Here is a 20860-nt window from a genome sequence, read left to right on the forward strand (position 1 = left end):
GCAACTAGGTTTCATTGTGCCTCCTTTAACCCTTTGAGTCAAGGAACAAGAGAGAGAGAGAACCAGGAACAAGAGAGAGAATCAGAGAATGAAAGAGAGATAATAAGTAAAAAGAGGTGGTAAATGGTGGTGTGAGAGATTAAAGGGACAAAAGTAGCATAATAATGCACCAAACAAGATAGTGCTTTATGTCTCAGAAGGTTTGTCCTCTCACACAAGTATCTTATAAGCTACCTGACCACAGAAGGAAGTATGGCATTGTACTGTCATGAGAAAATACATGAGAAATAAGAGCTAGACACCAAACACACACACAACCAAATTGTCGGTTTGCGGCCCAGATGTGGTTTTATGCATAAAACCATCCCTGAAATGAACGATTGCCTATAACCTGTAGAGAGGAATCCTGCACTCAGCCCGGGCATGGAGTTATTTAGTATACTAAATAGGATGAATTCCCAAAGTCTCAGAGGTGCACAAAAGAAAAGAAAGAGGGGGAGGAGGAGGAGGGAAGTGTGGGGGGGGGGGCAACAAATTAAATCCAGTTAAATTGTTTTTCCATAGCCAGTGGGGTTTGGCAAGAGACTGGCTCACACATGAGAGGCAAGATAAAGCCCCCGAAAGAAACAGACAATCCCAAACACTGTAGCAGTCTCAGATGTAGCAGAATGCCTGGAATTTAACCCACTTTCCCATGTCCAACTGAACTGACACCGCGCCCAGACACAGCTCCAAAGGCCTGGAAGATGATACACACACGGAAGTGCACACTTGTAGTACAGTACTGAGATCCACAACAAAACACTATCAAAGACGGAACAACTCACACACAAACTGTAGAATACCCCCCTCCACCATCAATGAGTCATTGCCAGTAGGGACCCCGATACACATGTGGAACCACACAGTCTCAACTATGCACCATTAAAATCAAAATGGCTTTCATCACTTCTGCTGTACTGTCTTGGTTGGTATCTACATCCATAATCCAGCAGTCACTTTCCCTGTTGTGATGAAACATAGGTCGGGGCTGTCTACTGTCTGGAGCGTAGAGCCCCCTAAAAACGACAGTAGATCCAGACATATTTGGGTCATGTCTTGTCTTCTCCTCATATGATATCTCCAGAGCCTGACGTTGTTTCTCAGTTTCCTCCCGTTCTGTTCTCAACCAGAAATAAACATGGAGAGAAATCTCATCCCAGCACAACGTCACGCTGCGAGGGCACAGCAGTTCCTGTAGGCCAGGAATAGATGCTCTGTCAACTAAATACTGGAGTTTTGAAGGTATTTGTGTTCAATGTTAAGGTAAGTGTGTTCCTCCCTCAGACCATCCAAGAACAAGGATAGAGCATCTACACACTCACACACTCACAACAAACACAGCATAGGTCCACACACCATGTTTTCTTTTATAAAATGACAACATTTACTTTCAAATCCACTAAACAGCAGTATAGCATATCATGTTCACAACATTCATAAATATTAAATGTGTTGTCCAGATTAAGACAATAACTCCAAAAGTAAGTTGAGAGAATGTCCGGCATCTCCATCTTGTGATGCCACTAGCCCTCTCCGTCATAGGTGCCTTTGGGTTTTGGGTGTAAGGTCCCTTGTCTTTGAGTAGAGGAAGACAGTGGCAGAGGGTACAAGGCAGAGACTGCCAATGTTGTAGAAAAAGATGGAGAGGAAGAGGCCCATACATTCTTCCAGGAGGACAGTCCAGAGTCACGTCTCACAGTCTCTGCAGATGAAGTCCATTTTGGCAGACTAGGCTCCTCCGGCTCCTCCCATCATCAATATGGTAAATCTATAAGATATAAGGCACATCGTTATCAGTATATTCATATATAGAATATCAATTAGCAGGTGCCATTATCCAGAGCAACTTGTATAGACTGTTAGTAGCATTAAGACAAAGTACCATTAGACACAGCAGCACTGGACACAGCCGTATTGGACACAGTAGCACTGGACACAGTAGTATTGGGCACAGTAGCATTAGTAGGAGTGGTGGCTGTTGTAAGAGCAGTAGTTGTAGTATTGAGAGCAGGGGGAGTCTTGCAGTAACAGAACCACAAGAACATTTCATTTAAATAGAACATTGCAGGAAGGAAGTGAGGGAAGATAGGATGAAGACTTGTCACAAACTGACTCTAATCATTCTGAGACACACACAGTCGTGCACACTGCTCATTTTTAAGTCATAGTAAGCAAACCTCAGGGAGACAAAGTTCCCCTTTAAAAAAAATGAAGCGACGGAACTGAGGAAGCGAGAGAGAGGAGAGGAAAGGAGAGGAAGAGATGAGGAGGAGAGTGAGCATTTCTCTACATTCAAGTTCAAGTCTGAGCTTGCTTATCACACAGAGAACTGCTGCCTTTGCGTTCCCCCCCGAAAGTAAAAAAATGAAAACAATTCTCAATCTCTCCCTCCCCCCTCCCTCGTCTTTCGCTCTCTGTCAGACAAAGTGGCCTTATGCAACCATCTCGGGGAGGCCTTGCTGATGTCTTGCGGCATATTTACCCAGCCCGCCCCCCTCTCTCCAGCTTCCTTCTCTCTTTTTGTCTCGTAAAGTGAGGGGAGTACAGTGTGTGTGTTGTGTCTCTAAATTACATATATTGTATGTACCGTGTGTGTATAATGTGTGTGTGTAAGTGTATGTGCATGGTTATGAAAGAGAGGACACGTCACCCAGTAGTGACGTCGTGTGGTGGTGTGTTCGGTCCGAAGCCACACCAACTCCACCACGGGTCACTGCGTATTTGACCCCAACACGGGGTAAGGCGTAGTCGCGAACACACCACAACACAGGCTCGCTCGTGCGAGCAAGCAGGGGCGGGCTGACTGACTAACGCAGTGACTCCACTTCTCTGTTTTTAGTAAACAAACGCTAGGGATGAATAAGAGCAGAGCCCTCTAATCCGGAGATCTGAACACTTGTATAAGAAACAGCCTCCTCTGTGATTTCACTACAATGTCAACAATAACATGGAGCGACCAAGGACCATGTGCAGTACAACATACACCAATGTGGATTGAAGTGGTTCTATTTCATCCATGTACTGTATGTGTGCAATAAATAGAGATGAAATCCAGAAGCTGTGGTAAAGAGCCAGTGACGTCAAGCGTTTTGTAGCAGATGCATACAGCACTAGATACCACTACTTTGACTCGAAATCAACCCTCAAACAGAGGACAACTTTATTGGTTATTTATTTGTACATTTTTAGTATAAGTAATGCAGCACTACCAGCACAGCAGGTTGGGTGACTCAAGGCTCACCGTGCTGCCCTAGGTCTCCCTCTCTGACGACACGTCTCCGTCTGCTCCACTGCTGGCGTTAGGGTCCTGGGCTCTGGGGCGCGGGGCGGCCCTCTCCCTGCCCGACTCCAAGGGTCCTTTAGAGCGCTGCTTCTCTTTCCTCTGCTGCTGTTTCTCCTGTTTAGCGAGCTGAGGGGGGAAACAAGGCCAGTGGTAAAGGGTTAAAAAGAGAAGGACAAAACTTGGATTGATCTAATGCAATTAGTAGGGACCTTAGTTGTTCATGGTCACGTGACCTGTTTTTACTGGTCAAGTCGCGTGCCCAAGAAAAACCCAGGGACCTAGCTATGTATAACTGTTTCAAATATTTGGCTACAGTAAAACAAGAGAAGAGAAGATGAAAAGAAAAGGGCAGAACAAGAAAGAGAAATAAACATCAGAGCTTTGTTTCACTGTGCTGCTATTTTCGGAAGCCATGACCATTTCGATGAAGCCTTAACTGTCCTGACAATATAAAGCGGTCACACTCAGAAAGAGCCATCTTCCCATTCACTCACCATCTACGGTTAGCTGCGAGGCTTATCTATTGGACTCCTCCCTGAGGAAACTACTGTAGCAGCCATCTCTGTTCTGCTCAAAGAAGAGTAAACAACCACCCTACACTAAAAGGAACACAACTACCCCTGAAAAGGTTTGTAAACATACATGCTAAAACTTTCATGAGCGCCACAGGAAATATTTATGACTTAAATGTCATGCTAAAGCCACAACATCCCACAAACTCTTAATTATTTAAAGGGAATAAGACTTAAAAAACCACCATGTATCTAGTTATCCCTGTACAAACTACATCGGGGTTAGCTAGCTAGCAAGCAATATGCCATCTTACCCAGGGTGTTGTGTGGCTTAGAAAACCCCCAATAAAAATGATCACTTGACATTTCAGTGATTAAGACCACTGTTTCATATTCCAAATTACTTTCACAGAACAATAGAAACAGGATAACGTAATGGTATTGTTTGAAAGGCTCTGTTGTCCCTCTCCTAGGATCCGATAAAGCTTCTGATTCATAGAAAGGAAATGTCTGTGTGTGTGTGTTTAAGCTGCTCCCCCAGTTGACTGGTGATCCTCTCAGTCTTGGCATACTCCCCTCTAACTGCACAACAACATCCCAAATATCCAAAACAGACTAGATTAAAATTCTGAGGACTGCCGCTTACATCCATTGGACCGAGCAGTCAGCCAAGTTTACACACACAAAGACCCCGCATGCACACACAGAAGTGACTGGAATCACATTCAGAAAGTCTTAAACAATTGACAAATAACTAAAACACTACAATTTCAAATGACTCACTGTACATTGACACTACACTGCACATTGACTTGATACCGGTACTCCCTGTATATAGCCTCGATATTGTTATTTTATTGTGTTACTTTTATTTATTTTTTTTACTTTAATTTATTTGGTAAATATTTTCTTAACTCTTCTTGAACTGCACTGTTGGTTAAAGGGCTTGTAAGTAAGCATTTCACGGTAAGGTCTACACTTGTTGTATTCGGAGCATGTGACAAATAAAGTTTGATTTGATTTGAAAAAAATACAATGTCAAGCGGATGGTTTAGGAGAAGCAGGGAGGGATGTCACTACTCCCTCATGGCTGCTGCTGTTTGGAGTGGACCTGACTGCTTTCTGCTAAGTTTGGATCATAGCGCAATGTTTTCAAGTAGATGTGGTGGCGTAAACACATTCATCAAGGCTCCTTCAAATCCCTCTGTGTTATAAAACATGAAGGTTTCTTGGATCAGGATTAAGCCTAGTCCTAAAAGCATGTTCAATGGAGAATTTAGATTGAGCATGCTTTATAGTCCAGGACAGAGCTTAATCTAGGTCCAGGAAACTGTCCCTAAGAGAAGACAACCATTATTAATATAACATTGTGGGTGAACTTGTCACTACTTCGGCTACACATCAGAACTCATAAATCATTATTCCACATCCAAATATATTTCTTAGCCAGCATGGCCTGAGTCTCCCCTTCAGAGGCCGTCGTTATGGTAACAGAGTGCACAGTGACTCAGGAGTCAACCGATCCCTGTGGGGAGAGCGGGGGCACCCATGCGGTGGTGGTGGTGGTGGTGGTGGTGGTGGTGGTGCCCCCCCCCCCCCACACACACACACCTCGCACTGGCCTGCCAATCATATGTTATGTCGCCTCCACACACACACACTTCTGGACACTTCTGGTCAATCAGTGGTCTTTCAGCTAGGCCAGAGGGGTGCTGGGACAGAGCAGGACAGATTCATGGGATAATCAGTACACATCTACAGTATCAGGATTGGTTTTTGTATCAGGGACTGGGGCGGCAGGGTAGCCTAGTGGTTAGAGCGTTGGACTAGCAAACCCCCGAGCTGACAAGGTACAAATCTGTCGTTCTGCCCCTGAACAGACAGTTAAACCCACTGTTCCTAGGCCGTCACTGAAAATAAGAATTTGTTCTTAACTGACTTGCCTAGTTAAATAAAGGTAAAATGAAATAAAAAAGATATTAAAAAAAGATCTATGGTTCACCTCCTTGAAGCCAGAAAACTGACCAACTAAATGTCTGACAGCTATCTCAGGGACCAGTAAGCCACATCTCAGGGAGCGGTGCCGGTCCATGGACCAGAGGTTGACTAACACTGCACTAAGAAAAACAATAGTGCAGCTTTGCATGTTGATCATGGTCCGTTCTCCATCTGTTACTACAAGAAGTTAGGCCTGCAGCACCACCTGCTGGAGGATAGCAGGGCAGATAGATAGAGTGCTGAGAGAACGTCTGAACAATTTAGAACAAATATAGTCTAGCAATACATAGCCTAATAAAGGGAGACTCCGCAATATGACACCATCATACACCATGGGCCAACTTCCTGCTTGCAGAAATCAACAGCATCAACTGTACCTGTTTGGGGTCCATGGGAGCAGAAGGAGACACCAGTTCGATGGTGACTGGTCCGTCATTCTGGATGTGAACCTGCATGTAGGCCCCAAACTGCCCGTCTAAAAACACAAGACAAAAGGAAAATGTGAAGGTTAACCTTAATACATCTAAATGAGTCTAAAACAGTTAAAAGAACTAGGATCCTCCTTCGTTTCCCCCTTCCTCTATAGGCCAATATAAATGACAACACAACGTTTCCATCCAGTAACAGCCACTGCAGTTTGCTTATTGTGCATATTAATCTATATCAATGATTTATAAGCAGGTGACATCTCTGTACAACAGGGACCTGGGGGTAGAGGGTGTTAAGATACAATAAGACAGGAAGTTTATACTTAAATGTTCCCCTTTGGTCCAGGTATGTTTCGATTTATTACATCATCTGCCCATGAAACCGGTGGCTGGGTGGTGTGTTCTAAAAAGCGCCGAATCATCTCGTTTCTCCCACTCAGGCGATTGGGCCTTGGCAGTGAGAAGACTAATTAGAGAGCTTGCGTCCCACTACAAGCAGGGACACAGAGTTCCTCCACTACACCTTCTCCCCGGTGGCTTGAACCAATTCACCACCAAACACCATCACCAACTACGACCTGATAAAAGAAAACTACCCCAATGTGGAACTGCCCTTGCACTGTGACCCATATAATTAAATATATGTATATTTTAGCTTTATTTTTTATTTTACCTTTATTTAACTAGGCAAGTCAGTTAAGAACAAATTCTTATTTTCAATGACGGCCTAGGAACTGTGGGTTAACTGCCTTGTTCAGGGGCAGAAAGAGAGATTTTTTTACCTTGTCAGCTCGGGGATACGATCTTGCAACCTTTCGGTTACTAGTCCAACGTTCTAACCACGAGGCTACCTGCCACCCCGAAAATGTTATATAACAACGTTTATTTCTATGCTGTGACCAACAACCATATAATTCACCACCAAACATGGCCTGACAAACCCACCCCCTATGTAGATGTGGAAACACCATAATCTTTGCACTGTAACGTCAATGGAGAATAAGAGCACCTCCTCCCAGCTGCCCACTGCACTGAGGCTAGGAAACACTGTCACCACCGATAAATCTACGATAATTGAGAATTTCAATAAGATTGTTTCTACGGCTGGCCATGCTTTCCACCTGGCTACCCCTACCCCGGCCAACAGCTCTGCACCCCATACAGCAACTTGCCCAAGACTCCCCCACTTTCCCTTCACCCAAATCCAGATAGCTGATGTTCTGAAAGAGCTGCAAAATCCAGACCTCTACAAATCAGCTGGGCTAGACAATCTGGACCCACTATTTCTAAAATTATCCGCCGCAATTGTTGCAACCCCTATTTTTCGCCTGTTAAACCTCTTTCGTATTGTCTGAGATCCCTAAAGATTGGAAAGCTGCCGCGGTCATCCCCCTCTTCAAAGGGGGAGACACTCTAGACCCAAACTGTTACAGACCTATATCTATCCTACCCTGCTTTTCTAGAGTCTTCGAAAGCCAAGTTATCAAACAGATCACTGACCATTTCGAATCCCACCATACCTTCTCCGCTATGCAATCTGGTTTCCGAGCTGGTTATGGGTGTACCTCAGCCACTCTCAAGGTCCTAAACGAAATCATAACCGCCATCGATAAAAGACAATACTGTGCAGCTGTCTTCATCGACCTGGCCAAGGCTTTCCGACTCTCAAATGACTGCCTCGCCTGGTTCATCAAATACTTCTCAGATAGAGTTCATTGTGTCAAATCGGAGGGCCTGTTGCCCGGACCTCTGGCAGTCTCTATGGGGGTGCCACAGGGTTCAATTCACGGGTCGACTCTTTTCTCTGTATACATCAATGATGCCGCTCTTGCTGCTTGTGATTCTGATCCACCTCCACGCAGACAACACCATTCTGTATACTTCTGGCCCTTCTTTGGACACTTAACAAACCTCCAGACGAGCTTCAATGCCATACAACACTCCTTCCATGGCCTCCAACTGCTCTTAAAAGCAAGTAAAACTAAATGCATGCTCTTCAACCGATTGCTGCCCGCACCCGCCCGCCCGTCTAGCATCACTACTCTGGACTAGAGGTTGACTGATTAATCGGAATGGCCGATTAATTAGGGCCGATTTCAAGTTTTCATAACAATTGGAAATCTGTATTTTTTTTACACCTTTATTTAACTAGGCAAGTCAGTTAAGAACACATTCTTATTTTCAATGACGGCCTAGGAACGGTGGGTTAACTGCCCTGTTCAGGGGCAGAACGACAGATTTTTACCTTGTCAGCTCGGGGATTCAATCTTGCAACCTTACAGTTAACTAGTCCAACGCTCTAACCACCTGCCTCTCATTGCACTCCACGAGGAGCCTGCCTGTTACGCGAATGCAGTAAGAAGCCAAGGTAAGGTAATCAATCAATCAATCAATCATAATCACTAGTTAACTACACATGGTTGATGATATTACTAGTTTATCTAGCGTGTCCTGTGTTGCATATAATCGATGCAGTGCGCATTCGCGAAAAAGGACTGTCGTTGCTCCAACGTGTACCTAACCATAAACATCAATGCCTTTCTTAAAATCAATAGACAAGTATATATTTTTAAACCTGCATATTTAGTTAATATTGCCTGCTAAAATGAATTTCTTTTAACTAGGTAAATCGTGTCACTTCTCTTGCAACAGAGTCAGGGTATATGCAGCAGTTTGGGCCACCTGGCTCGTTGCGAACTGTGTGAAGACTATTTCTTCCTAACAAAGACAGCCAACTTTGCCAAACAGATTTAACAAAAGCGCATTTGCGAAAAAAGCACAATCGTTGCATGACTGTACCTAACCATAAACACCAATGCCTCTCTTAAAATCAATACACAGAAGTATATATTTTTAAACCTGCATATTTAGCTAAAAGAAATCCAGGTTAGCAGGCAATATTAACCAGATTAAATTGTGTCACTTCTCTTGCGTTCATTGCACGCAGAGTCAGGTTATATGCAACAGCTTGGGCCGCCTGGCTCGTTGCGAACTAATTTGCCAGATTATGTAATTATGACATAACATTGAAGGTTGTACAATGTAACAGCAAAATTTACACTGAAATAATAAACGTTTTGTTTTTGAAATGATAGTTTCCGGATTCTACCATATTGAATGAACAAAGGCTTGTATTTCTGTGTTATTATGTTATAATTAAGTCTATGATTTGATATAGCAGTCTGACTGAGCGATGGTAGGCAGCAGGCTCGTAAGCATTCATTCAAACAGCACTATCGTGCGTTTTGGCAGCAGCTCTTCGCTGTGATTCAAGCATTGAACTGTTTATGACTTCAAGCCTATCAACTCCCGAGATTAGGCTGGTGTAACCGATGTGAAATGGCTAGTTAGTTAGCGGGGTGCGCGCTAATAGCGTTTCAAACGTCACTCGCTCTGAGACTTGGAGTAGTTGTTCCCCTTGCTCTGCAAGGGCCGCGGATTTTGTGGAGCGATCGGTAACGATGCATTGAGGGTGGCTGTTGTCGATGTGTTCCGGGTTCGAGCCCAGGTAGGGGTGAGGAGAGGGACGGAAGCTATACTGTTACACTGGCAATACTAAAGTGCCTATAAGAACATCCAATAGTAAAAGGTATATGAAATACAAATTGTATAGAGAGAAATAGTCCTATAAATACTATATTAACTACAACCTAAAACCTCTTACCTTGGAATATTGAAGTTTTGTGTTAAAAGGAACCACCAGCTTTCATATGTTCTCATGTTCTGAGCAAGGAACTTAAACGGTAGCTTTTTTACATGGTACATATTGCACTTTTACTTTCTTCTCCAACACTTTGAACACTCATTATTTAAACCAAATTGAACATGTTTCATTGTTTATTTGAGGCTAAATGGATTTTTATTGATGTATTATATTAAGTTAAAATAAGTGTTCATTCAGTGTTGCTGTAATTGTTATTATTACAAATATACATCTTTTTTTTAATATATATTTTTTTATTATTATTTTTAAATCGGTATCGGCTTTTTTTGGTCCTCCAATAACCGGTATCGGCGTTGAAAAATCATATTCGGTCGACCTCTACTCTGGACGGTTCTAACTCAGAATATGTGGACAACTACAAATACCTAGGTGTCTGGTTAGACTGTAAACTCTCCTTCCCGACTCACATTAAGCATCTCCAACCCAAAATTAAATCTAGAATCAGCTTCCTATTTCGCAACAAAGCATCCTTCAGTCATGCTGCCAAACATACCTTCGTAAAACTGACAATCCTACCGATCCTTGACTTTGGCGATGTCATTTACATTACATTTCTCAGCTCACTGGTCACCATAGCAACACCCACCCGTAGCACGCGCTCCAGCAGATATACACTGCTCAAAAAAATAAAGGGAACACGTAAACAACACAATGTAACTCCCAAGTCAATCACACTTCTGTGAAATCAAACTGTCCACTTAGGAAGCAACACTGATTGACAATATATTTAACATGCTGTTGTGCAAATGGAATAGACAACAGGTGGAAATTATAGGCAATTAGCAAGACACCCCCAATAAAGGAGTGGTTCTGCAGGTGATAACCACAGACCACTTCTCAGTTCCTATGCTTCCTGGCTGATGTATTGGTTACTTTTGAATGCTGGCGGTGCTTTCACTCTAGTGGTAGCATGAGACGGAGTCTACAACCCACACAAGTGGGTCAGGTAGTGCAGCTCATCCAGGATGGCACATCAATGCGAGCTGTGGCAAGAAGGTTTGCTGTGTCTGTCAGCGTACTGTCCAGAGCATGGAGTCGCTACCAGGAGACAGGCCAGTACATCAGGAGACGTGGAGGAGGCCGTAGGAGGGCAACAACCCAGCAGCAGGACCGCTACCTCTGCCTTTGTGCAAGGAGGAGCAGGAGGAGCACTGCCAGAGCCCTGCAAAATGATCTCCAGCAGGCCACAAATGTGCATGTGTCTGCTAAAACGGTCAGAAACAGCCTCCATGAGGGTGGTATGAGGGCCCGACGTCCACAGGTGGGGGTTGTGCTTACAGCCCAACACCGTGCAGGACGTTTGGCATTTGCCAGAGAACACCAAGATTTGCAAATTCGCCACTGGCGTCCTGTGCTCTTCACAGATGAAAGCAGGTTCACACTGAGCACATGTGACAGACGTGACAGTTTGGAGACGCCGTGGAGAACGTTCTGCTGCCTGCAACATCCTCCAGCCTGACCGGTTTGGCGGTGGGTCAGTCATGGTGTGGGGTGGCATTTCTTTGGGGGGCTGCACAGCCCTCCATGTGCTCGCCAGAGGTAGCCTGACTGCCATTAGGTACCGAGATGAGATCCTCAGACCCCTTGTGAGACCATATGCTGGTGCGGGTGTTGGCCCTGGGTTCCTCCTAATGCAAGACAATGCTAGACCTCATGTGGCTGGAGTGTGTCAGCAGTTCCTGCAAGAGGAAGGCATTGATGCTATGGACTGGCCTGCCCGTTCCCCAGACCTGAATCCAATTGAGCACATCTGGGACATCATGTCTCGCTCCATCCACCAACGCCACGTTGCACCACAGACTGTCCAGGAGTTGGCGGATGCTTTAGTCCAGGTCTGGGAGGAGATCCCTCAGGAGACCATCCGCCACCTCATCAGGAGCATGCCCAGGCGTTGTAGGGAGGTCATACAGGCACGTGGAGGCCACACACACTACTGAGCCTCATTTTGACTTGTTTTAAGGACATTAAATCATAGTTGGATTCAGCCTGTAGTGTGGTTTTCCACTTTAATTTTGAGTGTGACTCCAAATCCAGACCTCCATGGGTTGATACATTTGATTTCCATTGATAATTTTTGTGTGAATTTGTTGTCAGCACATTCAACTATGTAAAGAAAAAAAGTATTTAATAAGAATATTTAATTAATTCAGATCTAGGATGTGTTATTTTAGTGTTCTCGTTATTTTTTTGAGCAGTGTATTTCACTGGTCATCCCCAAAGCCAACTCCTTCTTTGGCCGCCTTTCCTTCCAGTTCTCTGCTGCCAATGACTGGAACGAATTGCGAAAATCACTGAAGTTGGAGTCTTATATCTCCCTCACTAACTTTAAGCATAAGCTGTCAGAGCAGCTTACCGATCATTGCACCTGTACACAGCCCATCTGTAAATAGCCCACCCAACTACCTCATCCCCATATTGTTATTCATTTTTATGCTCATTTGCACCCCAGTAGCTCTACTTGCACATTCATCTTCTGCACATCTATCACTCCAGTGTTAATGCTAAATTGTAATTATTTTGTCACAACGTCCTATTCATTACCTTACCTCCCTAATCTTACTACATTTGCACACACTGTATATAGATTTTTATATTGTGTTCTGACTGTATGTTTGTTTATCCCATGTGTAACTCTGTGTCACACCGCATTCCCTTATCTTGGCCAGGTCGCAGTTGTAAATGAGAACTTGTTCTCAACTGGCCTACCAGGTTAAATAAAGGTGAAATAAAAAAATAAAAACTATGAACTATGACCTTATAGACCCAATTCACTAACAAACATGGCCTGAAAAAAAACACCCCCTATCTAGATGTGTGGAACAACCATAACATTTGCACTGTGAACTATGACCTTATAGGCCAACGTATGTTTCCTCTGTTTCAACAGGAAAGCAGGCGATTCAACTGATTCCGAGCCTTTCCGGTTAGGAGTCAAGTCTTGAGTGGCCTCAAGGATAAAGGCTACTGCATGTGACCCTGTAGTCTAGGCTGTTTCACTTAGGAATGCATTGGCTTATCAACCCTAACCCTGGTCAAGCCTTAAGCTTGTGTCTCAATTCCCCAGGCTATGAACAGCAACCCTTCTATTCACTATTGTTCTCCAGGTGTTTGTGATATTCACCTTAGGCTATCAATTACACTGAACAAAAATAAAATGTTAAATGTTGGTCCCATGTTTCATGAGCTGAAATAAAAATATCCCAGAGATTTTCCATACGCACAAAAAGCTTATTTCTCTCAGATTTTGTGCAGAAATTTCTTTGCATCCCTGTTAGTGAGCATTTCTCCTTCGCAAATATAATCCACCCACCTGACACGTGTGGATAATCAAGAAGCTGGTTAAACAGCATGATCATTACACAGGTGCACCTTGTGCTGAAGACAATAAAAGGCCACTTTAAAATTGTCACACAACACAATGCCACAGATGTCCCAAGTTTTGAGGGAGCGTGCAATTGGCATGTTCACTGCAGGAATGTCCACCAGAGTTGTTACCAGATAATTGAATGTTCATTTCTCTACCATAAGCTGCCTCCAACGTCATTCTACAGAATTTGGCAGTCCATCCAACCGGCGTCGCAACCGCTTACCACCTCCACATCTGGCTTCTTCACCTGCGGGATCATCTGAGGGGGATGGTGTCTGTAATAATGCCCCTTTGTGGGGAAAAACTCATTCTGATTGGCTGGGCCTGTCTCCTAAGTGGGTGGGCCTATGCCCTCCCAGGCCCACCCATGGCAGCACCCCTTCTCAGTCAGGTGAAAACCATAGATTAGGGCCTAATGAATTTACTTTAATTTACTTATTTCCTTATATGAACTGTAACTCAGTAAAATCTTTGAAATTGTTGCATGTTGCGTTTATATTTTTGTTCACTTTAGCTTCACCTCTTCGCTTGAACAAATTACCTTTTGCAATCAGTACCGAGCAAAACATTGACCCAATGCCATTAAATATTAAAACCACACACTTAGAAGAATGCAGATCCTTTTACATATCTATTAAATATCCAAGGTATCAAAATCATCTCTTCATTTAGGCTTTTCCTATCTAGAGTGTCTTATGAGAGTCCATTTCTCTCCGCCCACAAACTGCCTACACAGCAAAGTGTCCTTGACACTTTTGGGTCACTGGATGTGAAATTCTGTACAATAGCAGTCTATTTTAAAAACTCCATATATGGCTCATTTTGCAGTGTTTCTCTCACCCAGCCCAGGCCAGCAGATAGTGTATATTACAATATCACTATATCTGAGTATAACAAACATTAGGAACACCCCCTCCCCTTACCCTCAGAACAGCCTCAATTTGACGGGGTATGGATTCTAGAAGGTGTCGAAAGCTGGCCCATGTTGACTCCAATGCATCCCACAGTTGTGTCAAGTTGGATGTCCTTTGGGTGGTGGACCATTCTTGATTCTCACAGGAAACAGATGAGTGTGAAAAACCTAGCAGCGTTGCAGTTCTTGACACAAACCAGTGCGCCTGGCACCTACTACCATATGTCGTTCAAAGACACTTAAATATTTTGTCTTGCCCATTCACCCTCGGAATGGCACACATCTGCAATCCATGTATCAATTGACTCAAGGCTTAAAAATCATTCTCTAACTTGTCTCCTCCCCTTCATCTACACTGATTGAAGTGGATTTAACAAGTGACATCAATAACGGATCATAGCTTTCACCTGGTCAGTCTATGTCATGAAAAATGTTTTGTACACTCAGTGTATAGGCCTAGTGCTTGTGGAGCCTACAGTAGTCTTGTACCCTTTTCAGACTATCGCGCTGACCCGACCTATAGTGCTGGCTCTGATATTACCGGTTCACATTGTCCTTTCCAGCATGGTTCCAGCCACTAAAGTGGAAGCGTAACCAGGTCAGCGCATCACACACCTCAGCTTGGTTCAACTCAATAGTGAGAAAAGGAAATGGGATACCAAGCAATGTTCCCTCAAAAAAAAATTGGGCACTGAGCAAATTTAAGGTCTGCTGAGCACAAACTTGAAGGTTGTGAAAATTCTGTGCAACTTCCAGGACGCGTTTACTGTGAACACTGAGGTTGTACCTCCTTTAAGTTACAGTTGTAAGAGTGGTCAAGTAGGCTACCGTGGCTATTTGATCATAATGTAGGCCTACCCGAGTGGCCTACCATCAAAAACAATGGAGAAATGCATCCCCTAACATTATAACATGGAAATAGCTGTTCTATCATTCAGCCAACAGTAGCAGCCAATGTGTGGTGTTCAATGTAAGTCTACATTCCATGAGACTTTTGAAAAAAAAAAACATGCTCATGTCAAGCACTGCCTGTTTATACACCTGTCATTCAGACAAGGAGGTGACTGAAACGTGTGATTTTTTATTCCAAGAAACCACTTTTCAAAATAAAATACATTATTTCCATACCATTATTACAGAGAATCAGACAAATTAAGCTATACTCTGCTTATTGTCTCAAAATACAACACTGCCCCTTTTAAGACCTACAAAAATCTATTTACCTGACTCGTTTTCAAAGAGGGCAAGACATGTAGACGTTTTGTGTTTTTGTAGGAAGCACTAGAAATGAGCTATAACTGGGCTAATAACTCACTAACTAGCAAAGAATATGAACAAACGTGCACAGGTGGCTCTCGCTCTGATCTCAAAACAAGAGCATCTATTCGCGATCGCTCATAATGTAGTCTAAAAACAGTCCAGTTCAAAGTGAAAGACACAGATCCATATGTGGCAATGGTTATTTGCATATAGGCCTACTGCAGCTCTGATTAGTTATGGCGCACTGGTCTGTGTAGGGTACGGGCCTGACTCTTGACGGGCAATACTATAGAATCCTACTCCAATGCGCTCTGCCTACAAGAAAATATATTTCACAGTTAGTTTTGCATACCAAGTTTTGAATAGTTTGTTTAATGTCGGTATGTTACATTGAAATTGGTTAACATTGCGTTGATTAGATCACAACTCTCACAGAAGAGCGAAATGTTGATAGTGTTAAAGGGGAAAGGGGAAATCTCAAGAAAGGTGAATGAAGTTCAAACTCATGCTTCTCTGGCTGGACGGATATTTTGTCTGCGCGGCAGTCTGACGGGAGCTGTACGCAGCTTAGAGGGAACACTGACACCTAGTCGGTTGTACAACACAATGCATTCAACTGAAATGTGTCTTCCGCATTTAACCCATCCCCTCATAACCAGAGAGGTGCGGGGGGCTGCCTTAACCGACATCATCGGCACCCGGGGAGCAGTTGTTGTTAACTGCCTTGCTCAAGGGTAGAACGGCAGATTTTTACACCTTGCCAGCTCTGGGATTCGAACAAGAAACATGTTGGTTACTGTACCAACGCTCTAACCGCTAGGCTACCCACCTTTGATCCGCTCAGGCTTGTTTAGTAGCTCGTAATATAGTTATAGCAGCTGATATAGGCCTAGTGTGTATTTAGCAGACTGTAAGCCTGCAGTGTCAGTCAATGATGTTCACCCATAGTAATATAATTTTCTATTTAGTCCTGTGTGTTCACCCACCTTTGATCATCTCCGGCTTGTAGGTGCTCCTCAGGTGTTCCAGGATGTTATTATAGAAGGGCTGGGACAGCTCTGCAGGCATGGCAGCATGGAAGTCTGGCTTGTTACCCTTTAGTATGCACTGCAGAGTGAACTGACTGACACACAGGACTTCACATTCCCTGTCCATGACGCTTTTGCTCCACGCCCGGCCGTTCTCATCGTCAAACAAACGCAGGTTGAGGATCTTACGAACCCTGAGAAGCAAAGAAATTAATGTTGGGGCATAGAATTGATTGAAATATATAATTCATTTATTAGAATCAAAGTGTTGGGGTCACAGAGGAGATGGCTATAGGAGTGAGCAAGTATTTTGTGCAGATGTTCCAAACTTATTGGGTTAAATAAAAAAAGAATAGCTCTATGTGAATGCTACGGTTGTCTTACAAATTCCTATTACAGATATGAACCTGACCCTTATGCCCTGCCTATGTAGGAGAAGGGCTACAGTACCGTAGTGCAAAGATAATGTTTTGTGACTGAATGAACCCACACTCACATGTAGTCCACATCCTTCTGTGTCCTCCATGGATATACCCAGCAACACACACAGTCCTCTGCCTATTGAGCTGATGGGCACCTCTCCCACTGTGACAACACAGGACAGAATTATCAAATCAATAAAATAATTGTCCTTTTCATTATTCAGTGTGAGACACATCCTCCTCAAAAAGTGTGGTTAATCTAGCACACACTGGCAGTCTTGCAAGTAGTAGCAGGCTGCAAATGTATGGAGTACATTGTACATTATTTTCATTAGGAATGTAGAAGTGAAAGTAAAAGTTGTCAAAAATATAAATAGTAAAGTACAGATACCCCCTAAAACGACTTAAGTAGTACTTTAAAGTGTTTTTACTTAATTAAGTTACTTTACACCACTGAAAAAGTGTTTTGTAAATACGTTTGATTGGATAGCCGTGCGGCTACCAAACTACGGTAGCTAAAGTTAGCAATCCTCTGTGCTGCCTGCAAAGTGCCTACCGGTGAAGAACTGTCATTCTTTGACACTATGAGCGATAAAGAAATAAAATAATAACAAGTAGACAGCGTTACTCACCTGACACGCTCGCTGTTGTCACTCTTTGAATGATTGCCTTCATTGTTTAGTTTAGCTCGCTCGCTAGAATGAATCAGATTGAAGTGGTGCAAAGACGTAAACGTCATACTTCCCATGAAACCTTGCTGCGTTGTCAGAGGCATCTAGCGGCAGCAGTTGGGAGTACAGTAGATAACTTTTGCTACCATATCAGACAGCATGAAAATGCTTAAAATACCTTCTGTACTGATTCCTGGAGTTAAATTGGTGTTTTGCACATCTGCCCCAAAAACTTACGGTACTGTCATTATGAGCATTTTCAAAGGCAAGGGAGCACTGTCACTACCTCGCTCTCCACACCAGGGTGCATGAATTGTGGAGCAAAATGAAGAGGAAATTCAGCAACTCCTGGAGGGCAGTGTAATACCCACTTCAAACAGAAAATGTGGTATATTACCTGTAAAAAATTTAATATATATAAGGCAATGTTGACCCCCTTTCAAACAGCGCCTTAATTACTATCTTCTTGCAGACAGTATACTGTACCCCTTTGATACATATCAGTGGGTAACTGGCACATTGGAAGGGTAAGGTGTTGTTAAACCATGTTCGCATTGGGCCTGTTTGTGTTAATGAATTTACTTGAAAAAAAGCAGAGCACCATTCACACAGACCCGATACCTGTATTTTGGTTACAGGGTCTATGAAAATGCAGGAATCATGACTAGGTCTTCAGGTGGCTTTTAATTTAGTGTTTTTTTTTTGTTTTTTGTTTTTTACCCCTTTCAGATATACATGGTGGATCTTGGATGTTACGGGGTTTACTTTGGTTCCACTGGTCTAGAGGCACTTGTTAACGTCAACGGCATCATGAACTTTACCAAGTACCAGGACATTTAAGCCAAAAGCCTGGTTGCCTCTGTCAGGAGGCTGAAACTAGGCCGCAAATGGATCTTCCAGCAAGACAATAACCCCAAGCACACACAAGAAAATCGAGGATCTGGAAAGATTTTATATGGAGGAATGGTCAAAGATCCCGACCAAAGTGTTCTCCAATCTCATAAAACATTTACATTTAAAAAAATATATATATATACATATATATTTCACCTTTATTTAACCAGGTAGGCCAGTTGAGAACAAATTCTCATTTACATCTGCGACGTGGCCAAGATAAAACAAAGCAATGCGACAAAAACAACAACGCAGAGTTACACATGAGATAAACAAACGTACAGTCAATAACACAATAGAAAAATCTATGTCCAGCGTGTGCAAATGTAGTAAAGTTAGGGAGGTAAGGCAATAAATAGACCATAGTGGCGAAATAATTACAATTTAGCATTAACACTGGAGTCAAATATGTGCAGATGATGATGTGCAAGTAGAGATACAGTGGTGCAAAAGAGCAACAACAAAAAATAACAATATGGGGATGATGTAGTTGGGTGGGCTATTTACAGATGGACTGTATACAGGTGCAATGATCGGTAAGCTGCTCTGACAGCTGATGCTTAAAGTTAGTGAGGGAGATATAAGCCTCCAGCTTCAGTGATTTTTGCAATTTGTTCTAGTCATTGGCAGCAGAGAACTGGAAGGAAAGGCAGCCAAAGGTGTTGGCTTTGGGGATGACCAGTGAACTATAACTGCTGGAGCGCTTGCTACGAGTGGGTGTTGCTATGGTGACCAGTGAGCTGAGGTAAGGCGGGGCTTTACCTAGCAAAGACTTATAGATGACCTGGAGCCAGTGGGTTTGGCGACGAATATGAAGCGAGGGCCAGCCAACGAGAGCATACAGGTCGCAGTGGTGGGTAGTACAGTTGAAGTTGGAAGTTTACATATACCTTAGCAAAATACATTTAAACTCAGTTTTTCACAATTCCTGACATTTAATCCTAGTAAATATTCCCTGTTTTAGGTCAGTTAGGATCACCACTTTATTTTAACACTGTGAAATGTCAGAATAATAGTAGAGAGAATGATTGACTTCAGATTTGATTTATTTCATCACATTCCCTGTGGGTCAGAAGTTTACATACACTCAATTAGTATTTTGTAGCATTGCCTTTAAATTGTTTAACTTGGGTCAAACATTTCAGGTAGCCTTCCACAAGCTTCCTACAATAAGTTGGGTGAATTTTGGCCCATTCCTCCTGAGCTGGTGTAACTGAGTCAGGTTTGTAGGCTTGTAGGCCTTATGGCCAAACAGTTCTATTTTTGTTTCATCAGACCAGAGGACATTTCTACAAAAAGTACAATCTTTGTCCCCATGTGCACTTGCACACCGTAGTCTAGCTTTTTTATGGCGGTTTTGGAGCAGTGGCTTCTTCCTTGTTGAGCGGCATTTCAGGTTATTTAGATATAGGACTCATTTTACTGTGGATATAGATACTTTAGTACCCGTTTCCTCCAGCATCTTCACACGGTCCTTTGCTGTTGTTCTGGAATTAATTTGCACATTTTGTACCAAAAGACGTTAATCTCTAGGAGACAGAACGCGTCTCCTTCCTGAGCGGTATGACAGCTGCGTGGTCCCATGGTGTTTATACTTGCGCACTATTGTTTGTACAGATGAACGTGGTACCTTCAGGTGTTTGGAAATTGCTCCCAAGGATGAACCAGACTTGTGGAGGTCTACAATTTTTTTTCTGAGATCTTGGCTGATTTCTTTTGATTTTCCCATGATGTCAAGCAGAGGCACTGAGTTTGAAGGTAGGCCTTGAAATTCATCCACAGGTACACCTCCAATTGACTCAAATGTCAATTAGTCATCCAGAAGCTTCTAAAGCCATGACATCATTTTCTGGAATTGTCCAAGCTGTTTAAAGGCACAGTCACCTTAGTGTATGTAAACTTCCGACCCACTGCAATTGTGATACAGTGAATTATAAGTGAAATAATAAGTCTGGAAACAATTATTGGAAAAATTACTTGTCGTACGGATGGCACCAAACGGATGGCACTGTGATAGACTATATCCAATTTGCTGAGTAGAGTTGTGGAGGCTATTTTGTAAATTACATCGCCGAAGTCAAGGATCGGTAGGATAGTCAGTTTTACATGGGTATGTTTGGCAGCATGAGTGAAGGATTCTTTGTTGCGAAATAGGAAGCTGACTCTAGATTTAATTTTGGATTTGAGATGCTTAATGTGAGTCTGAAAGGAGAGTCGACAGTCTAACCAGACACCTAGGTATTTGTAGTAGTCCACATATTCTAAGTCAGAACCATCCAGAGTTGGCTCAGTGTCATTATCCTCACAAGGAGATGGTG

General features: G+C 43.1%; 1 pseudogene; it reads right to left on the reverse strand.

The window, feature by feature from the left end:
- Positions 1-156: 156 nt before the first annotated feature.
- Positions 157-17770, reverse strand: LOC110493530 (annotated as a pseudogene).
- Between the last annotated feature and the right edge of the window lie 3090 nt (positions 17771-20860).

Source organism: Oncorhynchus mykiss, chromosome 17 (assembly GCF_013265735.2).
Source record: "Oncorhynchus mykiss isolate Arlee chromosome 17, USDA_OmykA_1.1, whole genome shotgun sequence".
In the NCBI taxonomy this organism is placed as follows: domain Eukaryota; kingdom Metazoa; phylum Chordata; class Actinopteri; order Salmoniformes; family Salmonidae; genus Oncorhynchus; species Oncorhynchus mykiss.